Here is an 18,938-nt window from a genome sequence, read left to right on the forward strand (position 1 = left end):
AGATCTAGGCTTGTCAAGAATTGAGCCAGTTTCCTTGAATTTTTTCATCCAGTTGTTAATTAAATTTCTGTGGGGAGCTTCCCTCTTATAATGGGAGGCAAACTTTCTTCTTACTGCTGTTGTGGACTTGAGTTCAGCTAACCAGAGAACACAGTTGACTTTTTCTTCAATGTATGCCATCTTCAATCAGAGGGACTATAGGAGAAAAAAAATTTAATTAATTTTAAGTTTTGCAGCATTTATAATTCTTAAATTATTAAAACTAGTTTTAAAACAAGCTTTTGGGAAACACCCTGTATAGATGGGATTCAAGTTCCAGAGGGTTGGGCAAGGTGACCTATAGCATCCTTTCCACCTTTAATATCCCAGGAGAAACATTAGTCTCAAAAAATAAACTAATTTGAAATTTATAAGGCTCTACGACCTACCAATACTTTTTAAGTTGGAAAAGCTTAACTAGATGAGAAATTAACCAAATATAACAACTAATTGGTACATGCAGACTCATTAAAAGGTACAGAAAGGATTAAAAAGTACTAATCCCCAAAAGGTTATATATATTTAGCCTAGCCTAATATAAAATATCCAAAAACATCAACTACATTTCAAAGTTCAGGAAAAACAAAGCAAAACATTGGACTCTGTGGTTAGATTCAGATTCTGATAACATACCACTAACAGCACTGTTAATTTAAGAAGGCTAGACTAAGCACTACCACAGTTCATATACAGAAAAGCTCTGTCTCAGGAACTGGATGGGCTTGTGATTTCACCAAAAGAAGCAATTCCCTGATGAGGAATCCTCCTCAACCAATTCAGCTGTTCACCTTCTCCTCTGGGAGTTGCCTAGAACCCTGGGAAATGAAGTGACTGGCCTTGGGTTTTTAACATGTACAGTATGGGCTGTAACCTTCCCACCCAAGTTTGGCTACAAATGTTTTTAACAGACGTGTGGCACTTAAGCCAAGAGGATAAACATTTATTAAGCATCTACTATGTGCCAGGAACTGTGCTTAAAATGCTAGACACACACACGCCCACACACACACACAGTCCACGCCCTCAAGAAGCTCACCACCAAAAACAGGGACAAGATACAGATGACAAAAATCATGTTAGCATTTACATAACACTTCAAGTCTGCAAAGCTCTTTACAAACATCTCATTAGATCCTCACAACCCTCGGAGATAGATAGGTACTACTGTTGTCCCCATTTTCCAGAGGATGAAATTGAAGCAAAGATAAAGTGACTTGCCCAAGGTCACATAGCCAGGAAGTGTCTAAGGCCAATTTGAAACCAGGTCTTCTTGACTTCAGGCTTAGTGCTCTCTTCACTCTACCTGCCTGCCTGTTAAACTGTCCATCCCACTGTCCCTTCATCCACCCATGTGCCTACCTACCTACATTGCTAGGCAAATATACAGAGCTTTAACAGCTTAAAATGGCACTAAGACCTTCGAACATCCTGTTTACATGTGTGTGTATGACACACATGGGTATCTGTGCAGGCAGATACATGCACATGCACTTAACACGGATGCGTACATAGATACATAAAAATGGCCCGCCTGGGTGCAGAGAGGGGTCTAACACATGCCTGTGCACATACGTGTACATACACACACAGCAATGTCCCTGCGCATCTAGGGATCTACACATGCACGTCTGACACACTTCTAAGCACACACACACACACACACAACCCGGGCCGCCCTCGCGCTCCCCCCCCCCCCCCCCCCCCCCGGTTCCGGCCCCAGGCCCCGGGTGCCGGGCCCACCCCCCGGAGCACGACGCCGGCCGCCGCCTCCGAGGCGGGCACGGCCGCCCCGAGCCCAGCCCGGCGCCCAGGGATGCGGGGGGCGGGGGCCCACTCACCGCGCCCCGGAGCATGCCCCCTCCCCGCCCGCCCGCGCCGCCCCCGCCCCGCAGCCCGGCGCCCAGCCGCCCGGGCCCGAGGCCGCCGCCGGCGGGAGGAGGGAGCGTCCACGCCCGAGCCGTCCGGCCGGATGGAACGCCAGCGCCGGAACGTTCCGGTGTGAGTGTGTGCGCGCCTCAGCCAATCGCGTGCTCGCCCGCCCCCCGCGGCCGGAGCGAGGCTGGCGGTGGGAAGAGGAAGAAGAACATTCACCCTCCTCCTCCCAGCGCGCGGGCGGGCGGCGGCGGCGGCACCGGGGTCACGAACTCTGACCTTTCACTGACAAAAACAATAACAAACCCCCCCCTTCCCCAAACCTCGGCCCAGCCTCCGCCCCCGCCCCGGCCGGCACTCCCCCGCGGCGGCCCGCTCCCCGCGGCCAGGAGAAGCTGCTCCCCCCTCCCCCGGCGCCCCTCGCCTGCCCGCCCGCCGCCCGCGGGAAGCGGCTTCCCTGGCCCTCCGTCCCGCCCGCTGCCCGCCCCCGCCGCAGACACGGGACCAGCTTCGGGGTCAGATTCGAAGCCGCTTTGGCGCCAAATCCTGAGGTAAACGGTCGGGGTCGATGCCGCGGCTCGGCTCGGCCGAGGCCGTGGCGGCGGAGCGGGGAGGGGAGGGCTGTCGGCCGGGGCCGCCCCGCGCTGGAAGATGGAGGCGGCGACGGCGGCGGTTGAACCCGACCCCTTTACCTTTGCCACGGGGCGGGCGGATGGACGGACGGGCGGCGGCCGCCGCTTTGCATAGTGGGCCGGGCCGCGCCGGGAGTGCAGGACTGGGCGGGTGCCGCGCGTTCTCTCGGCGGCCTCGCCCGCTAGCCCGCGGCCGGGCCGGGCCCAGGCCAAGCGGAGACGCCGCTGCGGCCGGGCCGGGCCGGCGCGGCGCGGGGGGTGGGCACTGCCGGGGGAATGGCCGCGGCTCCGCCTCACAGTTGGCCCTCCGCCAGCGCCGCCATCTTGTCCTCGGCGGAGATGGCTTCTGGGGTGTGTGGTTTCCCACCCCCGCCCCGCCTCGCGCCCGCACCCCGCCCCCCCTCCCGCTCGCCCCCCGGCACTCTCTCTCGCCTCAGACCGGCCTGGGGGGGAGGCGGCCCTGCCGCCGATTTCTAAAGGGCGGGAGAGGCGAACGAGCTGAAGGGAGAAGCGGGACGGAGGCGGGGCGTTCGAGCGTGACCGGCGGCGCGGCGGGCCAATCGCGGCCCGCCGGGAGGAGGGGAGAGGCCGGTGCCCCTCGCTCCCCCGCCCCGGACGCAGCTGATTGGCCCTGGGCAAAGGGGGGGGGGGGGGGGGGGTCAAGCGGGTGGCTTGGAGCCCGGGGGTTTCTGGCTCCCCTCACCGCGTGGGAAGGAACGTGTTGGGGGGAGCGCGTGGGGGCGGAGAGCTTGCGACGTTCGGTGCGCGCGCAGCCGGGGGTCGCCTCGGGGACCGCGCGGGTGGTGGTGGGGTGAAAGGCGGTCACGTGTACTCTGTCGCTTGTTTCTGATCGTGTCGCGTCGTTCCTGAGCCTTCTCTCGGTTAATTATTTGTTCGTGGAGCCCTCCGAGAGCTCTTGTTGTATGCTTTTGTTTGCGTGGGGTCGTCGTCGTCGTCGTCTCCACCCGACCCCCGTTAGATTGTAAGCTCGCTGAGGGCGGGCACTGCCCTGTTAACCCAGCGCTTTGTCCAATGCCTGGCACACGTTACGAGCTTAATACGTGTTTATTGAATTGAATGCCCATTTTGCGGATGGGGAAAACCGAGGCTCAGAAGGGTGAAAGGCCTTCCCTGTCCATTGTCACCTCCCAGAGACCGGTTTCAGACGCTGCAGAGTAGCCAGCCCCCATGTGACGAATAACGAGCGTTGTGGTTTTGCCCAGTTATCCCTGTGCTTTTTTATTAGCCTTGCTGACCGTGGGCAGCCCCAAGGCTCGGGGTTCGAAGCCCAGCCCTGCTTCCTGACTTGTGGCTTCTTCTTGATGGGCTTCATTCACCTTTCTCTTGGATGGCGGCGGGGCCGGGCCGTGCCGGGTCTTCCGTTATGCCGGCCACTGGGGTTGACGACGATTTAGGTACCATTGGCTAAGGAAGTGAGCAGCTATCGGCATCTGGCTTGAGTTTACTTTATAAAAAATTACTGTGAAACTAGTGAAAGCGTGAAAACATTTCGTGAAATAGCCATCTGTCTATTAGCACAGCAGTCCAACTGGTGGCCAGTTACGGTATCGTGTTTTCTTATATGTGACAGAGACATGAGTGCTAGAGATCAAAATATATACACTAACCTTCCTTTGATTTTGGTCCTTGATGCAGGACCCTCCCCTCCTCACAAAGAGGCTGTTTTCATTATTTGAGTGGTTCTTTATCACTCCAAGGATAGTGACATTAGAAGTGAGCTGTGGCTATGTGTGGCCCGGTTCTAGCCTGAGACCGAACCTTGGTGTTCTGCATGCTGTGGCTCATTCTCCCAAGACCTGCCTTGCTGCGGTCTTTTTCCAGGGTCAGCTTAGCTCACAGCATGGCACAGTGGAAAAAGCGCTGGATTTGCAGTCAGAGGAACTAGGCTCAAGCCCCCACTCTACCACCACACAACCTACTTATGTGACTTTGAGTGCGTCCTTTAACCTTTCTGGGCCTCGGTTTCCTCACCTCTAAAATGAAGGGGTTGTATAGATCACCTCTTTTTTGCTCCTTTCCAGCTTTAAATCTATGGTTGTGTAGTTCAAAATCCTAGAATGTTTGGACCAGCTATCCTCAGTCAAAAGCCAATAAAAGAGAAGAGTTAGCTATCAAAAGCTGTGATATAAAGAGCTGTCTGATTTGGAGTTGGTATTCCTGAGTTTAAATCTGGGCTTCTAAACAGTTTCCCATAATCTGGGAAACCTCTACCTCACAAGGTTTTTGTTTTGTTTTTAGAGATCATTCTGGTAGCAAAAATATTTTGTAAACCTTAAAGTGCTATAGAAATAAGAGCCACTATTCCAAGAAGCATTGTTGATAATCCCGTACAGGCCCAGTGATAGACTGTATATCAAACTAAGACCAGTTCAGCTAAATTCACAGAGTTTCTTAACCAGATTAGTCACATTATGTTGATCTTTGTGACCACAGCAATGGATGTTCTGCAAAATCATAGAGGTATTGAACATGTTAGGGATTCAGAGTATCCACATGGATGTAACTAGAATTTCTTTGATCATGATAACTAATATGTCATAGTAGAGAGGCAGAGTAGGCTGAATATCCAATTTTGCTTCTATCTAATTTTTTTTTTGGAGGGGGGAAGGCAAGGTGATTGCAGTTAAGTGATTTGCCCAAGGTCACAACAGCTAGTAAGTGTCTGAGGCTTGGGTCCTCCTGACTCCAGGGCCAGTTCTCTATTCACTGCACCACCTAGCTGCCCCACTTGTACTTAATTTTTGATGATAATAACAATAGCTAACCTAGTGCTTTAAGCTTTGCAAAGCCCTTTACATATTTTATTCTCATTTGATCTTCACTGTAAGATCGAGTGTGGCATAGTAAATAAAAGCTGGCCCCCACAAGTCTGGAAGACCTCTATTTAAGTTGTTTCCCTGAAACAGTGTTCTAAGTGTCCCTTCAGCAACTCTCTAAGATTCTTAAGTTATAGAATAGGTATCCAGTGACATTGTAAAAGTGAATTTCTTCATTAAGGGGTTACCTTTGCTAGTGAAATTACAGACCTAGTTTAAAAAGGAAACATAAACCGCTGGACATTTTTTTTTGTCTGCACTTTATTTCTTGGTATATAGACAGCAGCTTTATAAATATGCTTGGAGGGTGGCCAGGTAGCACAGCGAGTAAGAGAACCGGCTCCAGTGTCAGGATGACCTAGAGATCGAATCCCGGGCTCAGACACTCAGCACCATACCCAGAAATAACTGGCCATGTAACCTTGAGCAGGTTACTTAACCCCAATTGCTTAAAAAAAAAAAAAGTATGCTTGGAATGATTCTGGGTGCTATACTATCCATTGGTGTCCTGGGCGGGGGGGGCAGGGTAGAAATTTGGCTGGAGAGCAAACCACTTGGAGAATGAGGGCTTCTGGGCCTAGCCCAGCTACCAACTGTAGTGGTGACCTTAAGCAGATTATTTCACAACTTGGAACCCCAGGTGCTTCATTTGTGTCCATGAATGTGTTGAACTAGATGTCTTTTTACCAGCTTTAATAGTCTGTAATTCTATGAGGTAGGACAATTATATTGAAGTGTCTATATATAATGAAATATTTCTGAAAGACATTAGGAGTAAGTGGTTATAATGAATTAAGTCAATGTTAGATAAATAAAAAAGCAAATCTTTCCATTATAGATTCAGTATAGAAGTATAATCTTAAATAATGAGACCTGGTTATAAATGTATATTATTTTCACTACGAGAGAAAGAATAATAAAGAGCTTCATTAAAAAGCTGACATGCATAAATTCAAATTCATAAGATAAGTTGATTAAATGACAATAAAATAGCATTCAAAGTTTTCAGAACTCTACATGAACATTCACATTTGAGACTATGAGCAATATTGTGAGGTGTAGGTACTTACTACAGGTATTGTTATCCCCATTTTACAGATGAAGAAACTGAAGCTTAGGTTTAGTCCAGCCTCTCTATTCCATTACACTATATTGTCTCCTTTAGAGATTAGAGTTTAGATTTCTAGTCCTAGAATTCTGAAAGCTTGAAAATGACCTTTGAAATTAACAAGCATAAAGGTGTCTATCTAAAAGTGCTCCTAATGAAGGTCAAGCACAATTCCTTTGTTAGTCCCTTATTCATCCATTTAAGCAATTTCATTAATCACAAATGTGCATAAAGGATTGTATAAGTGTATGTGGCAATGAGCTGTAGGGCTGGAGATGTAGCCAAGGAGATAGTCTTTCTGTAGGTAGTACTTGAGCTGAGTAAGAACAATTCTAAGAGAAGTGAGCAGGGAGTGTATTCCAAGTATAGAGACAGCCAGGATAAATACATGGAAATGGGAGATGGAGTTTGCATGTGAAGAATAGCAAGAAGGATAGTTTAACAGGGAAGAGTAGACTGGGGCCAGGGAGTGAAGATCTATGGGAGTTTGCACTTGAGAAAAATCACTTTGTCAACTGTGGAAGACGGATTGGATTTGAGAGAGGCTCAAAGCCGGGAATCCAATTAGAAGGTTATTGAGTAATCTAGGCAAAAGGTAATAGGAGCTCTCTTCCTACTGAACTTTTCAAATAGTATGTGTCTCATTGACATCTCAAACTCATCTCTCCTCCCTAAGTCTTCACCCCTTCAAATGTCCCTTTTTCTGATAAGAACACCACAGTTTTTGTTTGTAAACCACCTATCATCCCCAATTCTTCCCTCTCCTTTTCATCTCCTTTATGTAAACTGTTAATCTGCTTATATCTACTTCCCTCCACATCTTTCTACTCTAAGAGAAGTAGGCAATGTGGGGAAACAGCTCCTTTTTTTTCTTATAGGAATTTAGCTGTGTTTAAAAAGAGGAGATAGAAAGGATCATAGTTTGAGAAGATGATATAACCTAGGGAAGATTTTTTTAAGAATGGGAAAGACTTGTGTGAGTTTGTAATCACTAAGGCAGGTATCAATAGAGAGAGGTTGAAGATAAGCATGAGAATAGGGATAATTCTGAGCTGTCGGAAGAAGATGGAGATGAGATGGGATCAAAAATACACGTAGAGGAGTTGGCAAGAATGGTCATCTGTTCATCAGAGACTGAAGTAAAGGAGAAGAGAATGGGTGTAGATGTCAAGGCATAACCTTTAAAGCACTGATATAAATGCTTCTGGCTCACTTCTTCACAGTTCAGCTGCCAGTGCCAGTCAGGAAATCTGACCTACTAAATTTTGGGTCTGGTCAGATTTAACTGCAGAGGAAGAGAGGCCATTGTAGATACGCTGTGTTCCCTATCTTGCTTTCTCTAGATTGACTGTACTCTCTCTATGGGTGAGGAACAAAGCATGGAACCACCAGCATCGTTTTAAAGCCCCCACAATAGAGGCAGAGTAGAGCAATGGAGAAAGTATGGGACTAGAGATTGGATAACCTGCATTTGAATCCTGACTGTTACCTCAGACCCTAGCTAAGTAACCCCTCTGTATGCCAGTTTTCTTTTTTGTAGCATGAGGAAGTTAAACTATATGGCCTAGCTAAGGTCCCTTCCAGCTCTAAGTCCATATTACTGTGATTATATATATATATATAGTGAGGAAAGGGAGGGAAGGGAGAGGTTCTTGGAGGGATAGCTGGGGTTCATAATTTATAATTGTAGCACAATTATAGGTACTTGATGAGTTGACATAATAACAAAATTACACTTTGATACTTTCTTGTGTATTTTAAAGTTCACATATTGAAAATTATTATAAGTGTCTGTTGTAGAAGTCAGCTAGTTTTGGGGTGTGACCTAGAGGCAAAGGGTAGTCAAGAAAATCTCTATAAAACTCTGGCCAACATATTAATTGTTCTTTCCTTTCAAAGCAAGATAATAGGAAAAAAATGTACAAGTTTAATTTTAAGTAATATTAGTAGATAGATTGTGGCATAAAGGCAGGTATTACATTATATAAGTTGTAGAAACAAAATAACAAGTTAGTGCACATTTCTTAAAATGTCTGGGTTCAATTCTCTATCTTATGGGGTCAGAACACCGGAAAAACAAAACCTTTTAAGCTCCAAGAGAAAGACTGTTATCTGTAACTGTTACAGCTTTTTGTATGACTGGGCCACAAATCCTATGACAGAGTAGCTGGAGATAAGGTACATCAATGTGTCCTTTTCCTCCCCCACCCTCCATTCACTCCTAATCCTTGTTGTGTGAATAGTTGTGATCGTTTCCCAAATCATTAAAACTTATCATCATTTCAAGCATTTCAGAGTGTTGCTTGAAAATATGCAGGTATAGATTTTGTCTTTATGATTATGATGTTATGATCTGAAGCAGTTTTGATTTATTGTTACTTTAATTTACTTTAATTAGATTTGTCTAATTTAGAAAAATCACATTACATAGTTTTCAAAAATATGTAAGAAAATAGAGGTTCTTTTAGAGAAAGTTTAGTAAATATAACTTTTTTGTTGAATTGGTACAATATAAATCATAGTTTTTGTAAATTATAAATAAAAGTGAAACTGTTGTGATATTTTGTTAATTTTCCTATAATCCAGTTGTGAATTGTTCAAGGCTAACTGAACTTGAAGTGTAAAGCAGTTTACTTAGTTTGGTGTTTATAGTTTTTCATCTCTAAAAATTGATTGGCAAACAAAGGTAACTACCGCTGAGCATGTATGTTTGGGCATTGATTATATTTAGAAACATTTGTGACTAAAGTGTTTTCAGCACAAGAGCAGTAGCCTTATGTAAAATCTGGAGAGGTGGGCTCTACTCTCACCTCTGCTGATAACCCACAGTGTGTCACCTGGGCAAGTCACTTTACCACGTTTGCCTGTTGCTTCCTCTGTAAAACGAAGGTTGAATCAGGCAGCTAGCAGTGAGTAGAGTGCTGGCCCTGTACTCAGGAGGACCTGAGTTCAGATCAGGCCTCAGACACTTAATACACACAAACAAACAAACAAAAAAACCTAGCCATGTGACCTTGGGCAAGTTACTTAAGCCCAATTGCCCTCCAAAAAAACCAAAGAAGGTTGAATTAAATCACTGGTTTTTAGCCTTTTTTTTCCCTTGAACTGGTTTAGCACTCTCAGCCCTTCTCATAATAAAATTTTTAAATGCATAAAATAAAATACACAGGATATTTAATTATATTGAAATAATGATGTTTCAAAATATTTTTAAAAATACTTTAAAAAAAAAAACTTTTCTTGCCCTCAGGTTAAGAACTCCTGAATTAGATCATCTCTGAGGTCTCCAGTGACTGTAAAATCCTTTGGGTTTTTGACACTTTTTTCCCCCCAGGTCTTAGACCTGAGCAAAATGTTAAAATCTGGTGTGTTCCAAGGGTTGTTTTCTTTTTTAAATATCTATTTTGTTAAATATTTCCCAGTTATACATAAAATATTAACAATCATTTCATTTTAAAAAAATTTTGAGTTCCAAATTCTCTCCACTCCCACTCCTCCCTCCTCCTTGAGAAGGCAAGCAGTTTGATATCAATTATACATGTGAAGTCATATAAAACATGTTTCCATGTTAGCCATATTGCAAAAGAAAACACAAAGCAATGAAAATAAAGTTGTTGGGTTTTTTTTATGTATGCTTTAATTCACATTCAGAATTCATCAGTTCTCTCCCTGGAGGTAGATAAGCATTTTTTTTCATCATGGGTTCTTTGGAATTGTCTTGGATCATTGTCTTGATCAGAGTAGCTAAGTTGATCATTCTTAACAGTATTCCTGTTATTGTGTACTATATTCTCTTGGTTCTGCTCATTTTATTTTTCATGAGTTCATTGTAAGTCTTCCCAGGTTAAGGACTGTGTTTTCAATAAAGTTAAGTATGGAGGAAGGAATTCTTGGTCATTAGTCCCCTTGGTAGATCTTGTAATCGCTCTTTAATTCTGGCTAACCCAAAGTTAAAAGCAAGGTTTGGAAGGCAAATCTCAAAGCCTACAGTTGAGACCAGAGTCTGAAATAGGATTTACATGTTAGTCAGAGGGTGAGATTAGAGGAGGATTCATAAGCAATCCCACCACAGCTTTGGTATTGGGCCACAAGTTGTCTTTCTGAAATTGCCTGCACATTTTAAAGATGTTCAGCATCCTCTTCTTTCAGTATTTCAGTTCATAGATTTTTTTTATCAATTGTCTATAAACCATATGGACTGATAGCCATGTAGTGCTTTCACAATATGTTAAACAGGAATAACCACTCCAGAACTATAACCCTGGTTACATAAACCAGGCTTTCAAATTATACAATTATGATTAAAGTAATTGGATTTAGAGGTGCTTAGGATGGTTATCTTGGCTTCAGTTTTTGCATTTATAGTATAATAAGGGGTTAGACAAGATAAATATCAAAGGTCTCATCAAATTTTTAATATTTTTTAATCCTTTGAACATAACAGAAATGGAATATATAAAGATTTCAGGTACAAAAATTGTTAGGGTTCCTTTTTTCCTCTCTCTGGCTATTGATAATTACATTACTCTATATTTAATGTTTATAAAGAGGAATCGAGTAAGGGCGCTAATAATTAGCAATCACATTTGAAATAATACAATGTCTCATTCATGTCAAGAAGTTCTCTCAAAAAACTCTGGGCAAAATGGTAATTGAGCATTTCTAGCTTCTGCACCTTCCCTTTTCACCAGTCAAACTCTTCAGTGAATCTTTGACTAAAGGAGATACTGTATAAGGGCTCAGTGAATCTTGAAGTGGTGTAAGTATCAGCTATAATTTTTGTTTGAGAGGCAGCATGGCTTGATGGTAGAGAGCGCTGGAGGTGGAATCAGAAGAGATCTGAGTTCAGATCCTCCCCCTAACATGTACTATGTGACTCCAGGCATCAGTAAACATGTAAGTATCTATATTGTATGTCAGGCTCTATGCTAGCCACAGAAATTCTGTCCTGGGTCCTCTTTCTTTTCCCTCTGTACTGTTTTCACTTGATTTCATCAGTTTCCCTAGATTCATTGATTCTTAATTCCGTATATTTGGCCCTAATATCTCTGTTGACTTCCTGAATCACATCTTCAAGTGCCTATTAGATATCTCCAGGATGTCCCATAGATATCTTAAAGTCAACATGTCCAAAACAGAATTTTTTCTCTTTTCCCCAAAACCCCTTCTGCCTAACTTCCCAGTTACTTTTGAGGGTACTACCATTCTTCCCAGTGCCCAGGCTCAAAACTTAGGTGTTATCCTAAACTCCTCATTCTCCCCATATTTAAACTGTTGCCGAGGCCTGTTGATTTTACCTTCATAATATTTCTCACATATGCCCTCTTCTTCATTGGCACTTTCTCCACCCTGGTGCAGGCCCTCATTACTTCACTCCTGGACTGCTGTAATGCTAGTCTGTTACTTGGTCATCCCTCCACAATGCTCTTCCCTCTTCTAGTCTGATCTCCACTCAGGTGATCTTCATTCGTAAAGCACAGATCTGACTTTGTTACTTCCCTACTCAGTAAACTCCATTGACTCTTTTAGCTCCAGGATCAAATAATCTGCCCCCATCCTTTCCAGTTTTCTTATACCTTACACCCCAACTTATGTATTCTTTGATCCAGTGACACTGGCCTCCTTTCATTTCCTCCAGTAAGAAACCCCCATCTCTTGACTCCAGGAATTTTCATTGACTCCCCAAACCTGGAAGTTTCTCCCTTCTTATCTCTACCTCCTGGCTTCCCAGGCTTTCCTAAAGTCTTGGCTAAGATCCTGCCCTCTACAGGAAGCCTGTCTTGATTCTCCCTTAACTATTGTGCCTCCGTCTATTGATTATCTCCCATTCATCTTTTATAGAGAACTTAAATTTACAGTTGCTTGCATGTTGTCTACCCCATTAGACTGTGATCTGCCTGAGAGCAAGGAGTGTCTTTTACCTTCCTTTTTATCCCCAGGGCTTAGCACAGTGCCTGGAGCATTCATTGACTCACTGAAGGTGGTTACAGGTGCAGAATAAGTCTCTGTAAAATGATTTGAGGGGGATCAGGAAATGCTTCATGTACAAGGTGGCATTTGAGCTGAACCTTGAAAGACACTAAGGCTTTTAAGAGACAGAGATGAAGAGGGAGGACATTTCAGGCATGAGGGCCTATTTAAAGACCAGGAGGTGAGGAGTACTGTGTATGAGAAACAAAGAGCAAGCTAGTGCAGTGGGGAGGATGGATAGAGAAAGAAAATTATTGGACCTCTATGAACTTCGATTTACTCATCTGTAAAAGAGGCAGGGATACTAATAATATTTAGAATTCCTATTTCGCAGAATTATTATGAGGCTCAAATTTCTGTACCTTGATTAACGCGAGCAAGACCCAAGTAATAATTTTGGAATGGACCTTTTATTAAAACGCCGTGTTGGCTGATCATACACATGGTGGGCTGAGCAGTTACTACCACGTGTCCCAGGTACAGCAATAGCAGTAGCAGCAGCCAGCAACAGCCCCAATCTGGGGCAAAACCTCAGCTTATAAAGGGGGCCTTATATAAGCAGTGATTGGTCAGTACACCTTAAAATTCCCACATCTGATCCAGAAGCCTGCCCACTTCTGTGCAGGTGATCTGACTGGAAAGGGCGGAGACCCAGTGGGAGAGGGTGGAGCTGACCTGGCAGTCTGCTTGCTTCCTTGAGGTAGAGGGGAATGAGGAAAACGCCCCAACAAAATGAGATAAGAAACATAAGGAGTTTTGCAAATGTTATAATGCATATCCTGTCAGCTATTCCTATTCTTTATTTTCTCATTAATGTGGGTACCTACTCCAGTAGTCAGGTCACTACCCATCCATGCTTTTTCATCTTGTGAAGCTCTTGTCCATATCTATGAGCTCTAGTCTTTCCCAGGGGTCCCACCCAGTATAATGGGGGCCTTCCTCTGAATCTCTTAGTGAATACCAGTAGAGCATACAGGCAGTGTTAGTCATTCATTTCCTCATTTTCCATTCACACATTTCTCACATAGTATCTTTTATTCTACATTTTCCACTCAGTATTTCATTGTATGTTGCAGCCTACACACACCCACCATTCATTTCTCCATTGTCCTTTGAGTAGCCCAGGATTTTGCAGTTGTTTTTAATAAGGTGATATGTTGAACTAAAAAGATGTTTTCTTCACTTTTTACAGTTTATATAAGATATTGATATAAAATTTCTCTTTAATAAAGTAAATCAATTTCTTAGTACTAATATACTTATATAGAGTAGAACAAAGCAAGAAGGTAAATAGTTGACTGTTATTTAAATATGAACCTTGCCTTTATAAATATGAGCAACACAGAGGCTTATGTATCTTGGATTATTTAATAAATTCACCGCAGTTGTAAGGACTTGTTCAGTGGTTGCCATCAGTGAAGACAGGAGTTTCCTTGTCTCAGGACTTGTTTATTGTTATTAAAGACTGTGGATCCCAAATACTGCGCTTCTGAGATAGCATAGTGAAACTGAATAAACAGAATGCTGAAGGCCTTTTGGAGTTGGCACCCAGGCTGGACCACTGATTCTGTGGCCATGTTTTAAAGATGAAAAATTTATTGTGATGTTGTGATTAGTTTTAAACTTAAATTTTTCTTTTCTTCTTGTGATACTAGATAAGCCATATTTATTTAATTGTAAGACACTGCAAGTAACCATGTGGCATAGTGGAAAAACTCTTCACTTGTCATTAAGACCTGAGTTTGAATCCTACCCCAGATGCTTCCTAGTTGTATAGTTCTGGGCAAGTCACTTAACTGCTTTAAGTCTCAGTTTTCTCATCTGTAAAATTGGGATAATAATAAAGCACCAGTCTCACAGGTTGTTATGCAGGCCATGACAATGACTTACAATGTTTTTACAAGCCTCAAAGCTCTCTATGTAACTGATTCCTGTTCTCATCATCATCATCATCATTATTATATGATTCTCAATTTCTTCACCGTAAAAAGGAAGTATTGCAGATCTTCCCTCCAGAGTTGAAAAAAAATTTTTTTTATGAAACTTGTAAGCACAAAATGCCAAACACTAGTGATTTATTTCTCATTCTGCAAGCTGTGTTTATAACCATATTACCCTGCATGGGCCCAGTAAAAACTTAGTTAAATAACTGTAGTACCATTTGATCAGCTAAAAAAATGTTATAAGAAGAATATACTATACATAATATTTTCATGTTTTTTCTTGTGTTTTTTCTTTTTTGTTCTGATTTTTTTCACAGCATGTTTTAATATGGAAATATGTTTAATACAATTATACATGTATAACTTATATCGGAACCTATATAAGATTGCTGCCTTGGGGAGGAGGGGTGGGGAAGTAGGGAGAGAGGAAAATTTGGAACTTATAAAAATTGAGTGTTGAGAACTATCTTTACATGTAATTGAAAAAAATGCTATTAAGGGGTGGGTGGAGAGGGGAGGAGGGGGAGGGGTTTGCTGTAGTTCCTTTCTGACTTTAAAGCTCATCAGGGTAGAGGCCATGTCTTATAACAGCATTTAGCATACTGCCTTGAGCATAGTAGATTTTTAATAAACTGTGGAATGCGCAATGCATTTATTTGTGGTGTTTGATCTTTTGATACAACCTGGGTGATAATGGCATATCTTAGAGATGTAGATTTAACCCAGTAAGGTAGAAGTAGAGGAGCACACCTAGGCCTGGGGAAGATTGGGTTCCAGCCTCCTGGCTCCCACTAATGTATTGTTATAACCAAGGACAAGTCATTTCACCTTGTTGGACATAACGGATCCTCAACTATAAAATGGGGAAGGGGTGGACTGAATGTTCTTAGAGATTCCTTCATCCCCAACAGTTGCAGTGTCACAGTGGAAAGTTACAATAGTTGGTAATGAAACCTCTCAGCTGTATTTACATTAAAAATGAGCCCTTATCAAAATTACCTGGTACTGGCTAAGAAATAGAAAGGTAGATCATTGGAACAGAGTAGACATACACAGTAGTAAATGATTATAATAACCTTGTGTTTGGCAAATCTAAAGATTTAAGTTTTGGGAATAAGAAATTATTTGGTGAAAATTGTTGGGAAAGCTGGAAGTAGTCTGGCAGACATTGGGCACAGACCAGTATCTTAAACCATTTACCAAGAAAAGGTTAAAATGGATACATGACCTAGATATTAAGGGAGATATCACAAGAAAATTAGAACATGGAACATATTACTGTCAGATTTAATGGATAGGAGAACAATCTAACTAAGAGAGCATTGTGAGGTGTAAAATGGATAATTTTGATTACACTAAATTTAAAAGTTTGTGTATAAATAAAACCAATATAGCCAATATTAGAAGGAAAGTAGGAAAATGAGAAAAAAAATTTCATAGTCTCTCAGATAAAGGTCTCATTACTCAAAATGTATAAAGAACTTTGTCAGATTTGTAAGAAGTGTCATTCCACAGTTGATAAATGGTCAAATCAGAACTGTATATAATCATATGAAAAAATGCTCTAAATTGTTATTAATTAGAGAACTACAGATTAAAAGAAATTTGAGATATCATTTTATACCTATCACATTGGCTAAAATTATATATGCCCTTTAGTTGGGAATGGCTAAACAAATTGTGTTAAATGATTATGATGGAATACAACTGTGCTGGAAGAAATGATGAGCTGGTTAAGTTTGGAAAAACATGGAAAAGCTTGCATGAAATAATGAAAAGTAAAATGAATAGTACCAAGTAAACATTGTACATAGTAACAGAAATCTTTGAATGACTAATTAATCTTGAGTATCATAAATACTGAAACCAGCTACAAAGGACTTATGAAGGAAGATGCTATCTACCTCCAGAGAAAGATCTGATAAATAGAAGTCTGTATATTGTGTGTGTGTGTGTTTAATTGTACCTTTCTCTAGTGTGGGGGGAGGGAGAAAAATTAAAAATGCACAACAGAGAACAAAAGAAAGAAAACTTAGAAGGAAGCACAGAAAAGCAGGGTAGCTTTGAAAACAATGTAATATTTAGTACATAGCTTTTTAAAAATGAAGTGGAAATTCATGGTTTTTATTGAATCCTATCTTTATGTTGTACCATGTACATGGAAATATAGTTTTTTTGTCTTTGTATATTTAAGTTCGAAATTAATAAAAAATAAAAAGCTGAGCCCTTGTTTACATATTTTTTCCTTCCTTTTGCTCACTTTCTACAATCCCATTGCTACAATGACAGATTTTATCCAAATAAGTATTTTGGTATCAGTTAAAAACGGTAATAATGGAACACTTGTTTGTTCACAGGCGAGTGAAAGTGACCAAATACTTTTAGACAGAGATTATAGTCTCTTTTACCAGTCTTCTGTTTACTTTTCATGAAATATCCATGTAATTATAGGTTACCTGATGAGTAGATATCCAATCTTTTCTGATGACAAAATTTACCCATAGTGGAGAGGTAGGTACAAAATCCAAATGGTTTAATATATAAATAAATTTCACAACAGTATTATATTTGTTTATACAGATGTATTTATGGTTTCACGAGTGTAGGTAAGATACTCTTCACTGTTGCAGAGCACAGCACCCCATCATACCTGTCCGTTTTCAAAACTGTTCTGGCTGAAAAGTTTAGCACCAGACCTTGTAACTTGAGCCTCTGAACTTGTAGATGGTGGTTCTCCATCTACACCTTTACAGTACATTACCTGACCGTATTTGAAAACCCTTCCAGGTTGAAAGAACCAGGTACCTCTCTATATGTGGAAGAAGGAATTTAGTGTGAACAAATGGTATTGGAAAGCCTGTTATTGATCATTTGCATATGGATCTTTTGGGGAGGACAAATAGCTATCTTATTCCAGAGGTGGGCTTCTCCCACAATTTTCTTTAATTCCTTTTTGCTTTATCATGTAGCCTATATTGATTTTTTTCTTTTTTTTTTTTGCACCTTTGATCTCAGTCTAGTGGTGTAATGTTAAATATGTCCGTGAAAGGCTAGGGAATGAAGGGTGGTAATTTCCCAGGTGATTCTCACCCCTTTCCCTTTGTATAGCTTCCAGAGTAATTAAGGGAACCTGTCCTCTCTTTTCTGCAAAAATGTGGTTTGCAGATCTACTGTGTAGAATTAAGAAGAGTCCAGTCAAAGTTTTTACATCTTAAGGGGCTCAAGAAAAGTGTCTGTCACCCTTACCAGAATCACCTGTCTCTCTCTAGAAACTGTCTTCCAGCACTGCCTTTCTTTACTTTGAGACTTCTCTGTCTCCCTGATTCCTGCATTTTCCAGGCAGCGAGGAAAGCCTCTGAAAGTCCAGTGTCCACTATTAGTGCTAGTGCTCCACCTCTTTTGGGGGGCTCTTAATAGAAAACTGACTACATTCTTTCTTTTTCATCATACTCCCCGATATTATGTTTTGTTTTGTAATTACATCATGATCCCTTTGAGGAAAAGGACTCTATCCTTTATTTTTATAAGATGAGGTAATAGAGTTGTGACATGTGACATTTTAAAAAAGAAACAACTGGAAAATACTGTGGAAATTATTCTAGTCTACTCAGTTGATACCATTGAAACATCTTTGTTGAAAGACTTATTACAGATAGCAGTTTTTCTTTTTTAAAAATTATCTAGAAGCACGCATCTTCCTATATATTCGTTTTTTGTTTTCAAACTGCATCTAGAGTTGCTGTTGTTAATGCCTAAGGCTGATGTTTGAGGTAGGAAAATCATCAGTGGAATCAGTATTATTCATAATCATTGTGTGAAAAGAAGGTCAGCTTGTTCCAATGGGTAATCCTTGGGAAGAAAGTGTTTTTTTATCACTAGCAGAAGCAACTATAGGGAAGAGATGAGAGAAGTACAGGAGGGAAGAAGATTAATTCCTTTTCCAATTAAGATCATTTTTAAAAGAAAATGTTCCTGAAAGTAATTTGGTTAGGTTGTTTTCCTGGGGTGAAGGAATTCAGTGTGAAATAGAGTAAAAAACTGTTTTTCCCTGTCTCATGCATTGAGGTTAGTTTTTATCTTTGCATTAGCAAAGCTTTTTCACCTATGACCATTTTTACTATGATCCTTTTTTTCCTGTTAAATTGTTTACAGTAGATGATTTAAAATTTGTTAATTTAGTGAATATTTTTCTCTGCTTAGTTAAGTAGATCCCTTCCTCATTTTATACTTAAACTGGAAAATTGTTGTCATATTAATATGTAGTTGTACAATGATTTGATTATTGTCATATCATAGAATAATTTATAAAACTACACAACATAAATATAATTTCTCCTGAAAAGATTTTGCCTGTTTGAGAAACCATTGCCTTATAACACTTTTTGTTGTTTCTGTTACATGTGTAAATCCATAGAAAATTTCTGTGTGAAGTTCATTAAATAAATATATATCACTCACTATGTGCAAAACAGTGTCCTAGATACTTCAGAATGTTCAGAAAGCATAACAGAGCGCCTGTAAGTCCCAAGGTTTGCAC

The 18,938-nt window shown here is 41.4% G+C and overlaps 1 protein-coding gene across 3 annotated transcripts in view; it reads left to right on the forward strand.

The window, feature by feature from the left end:
* The first annotated feature begins 2,340 nt into the window (after positions 1-2,340).
* Positions 2,341-18,938, forward strand: part of NR2C2 (nuclear receptor subfamily 2 group C member 2) — a 127,753-nt gene continuing 111,155 nt past the window's right edge. For 2 of the 3 annotated variants that reach the window (XM_069083867.1, XM_069083870.1), the window contains exon 1: positions 2,342-2,462. The gene's annotated coding sequence lies outside the window, so the exon portion shown is untranslated. Of the gene's footprint in view, positions 2,463-18,938 lie in introns of all 3 variants that reach the window. The other variant, XM_069083871.1, reaches the window with a different exon arrangement.

Source organism: Petaurus breviceps, unplaced genomic scaffold, assembly GCF_028583685.1.
Source record: "Petaurus breviceps papuanus isolate PSGF00001 unplaced genomic scaffold, PetGlider_PUasm1.0 174, whole genome shotgun sequence".
NCBI lineage: Eukaryota > Metazoa > Chordata > Mammalia > Diprotodontia > Petauridae > Petaurus > Petaurus breviceps.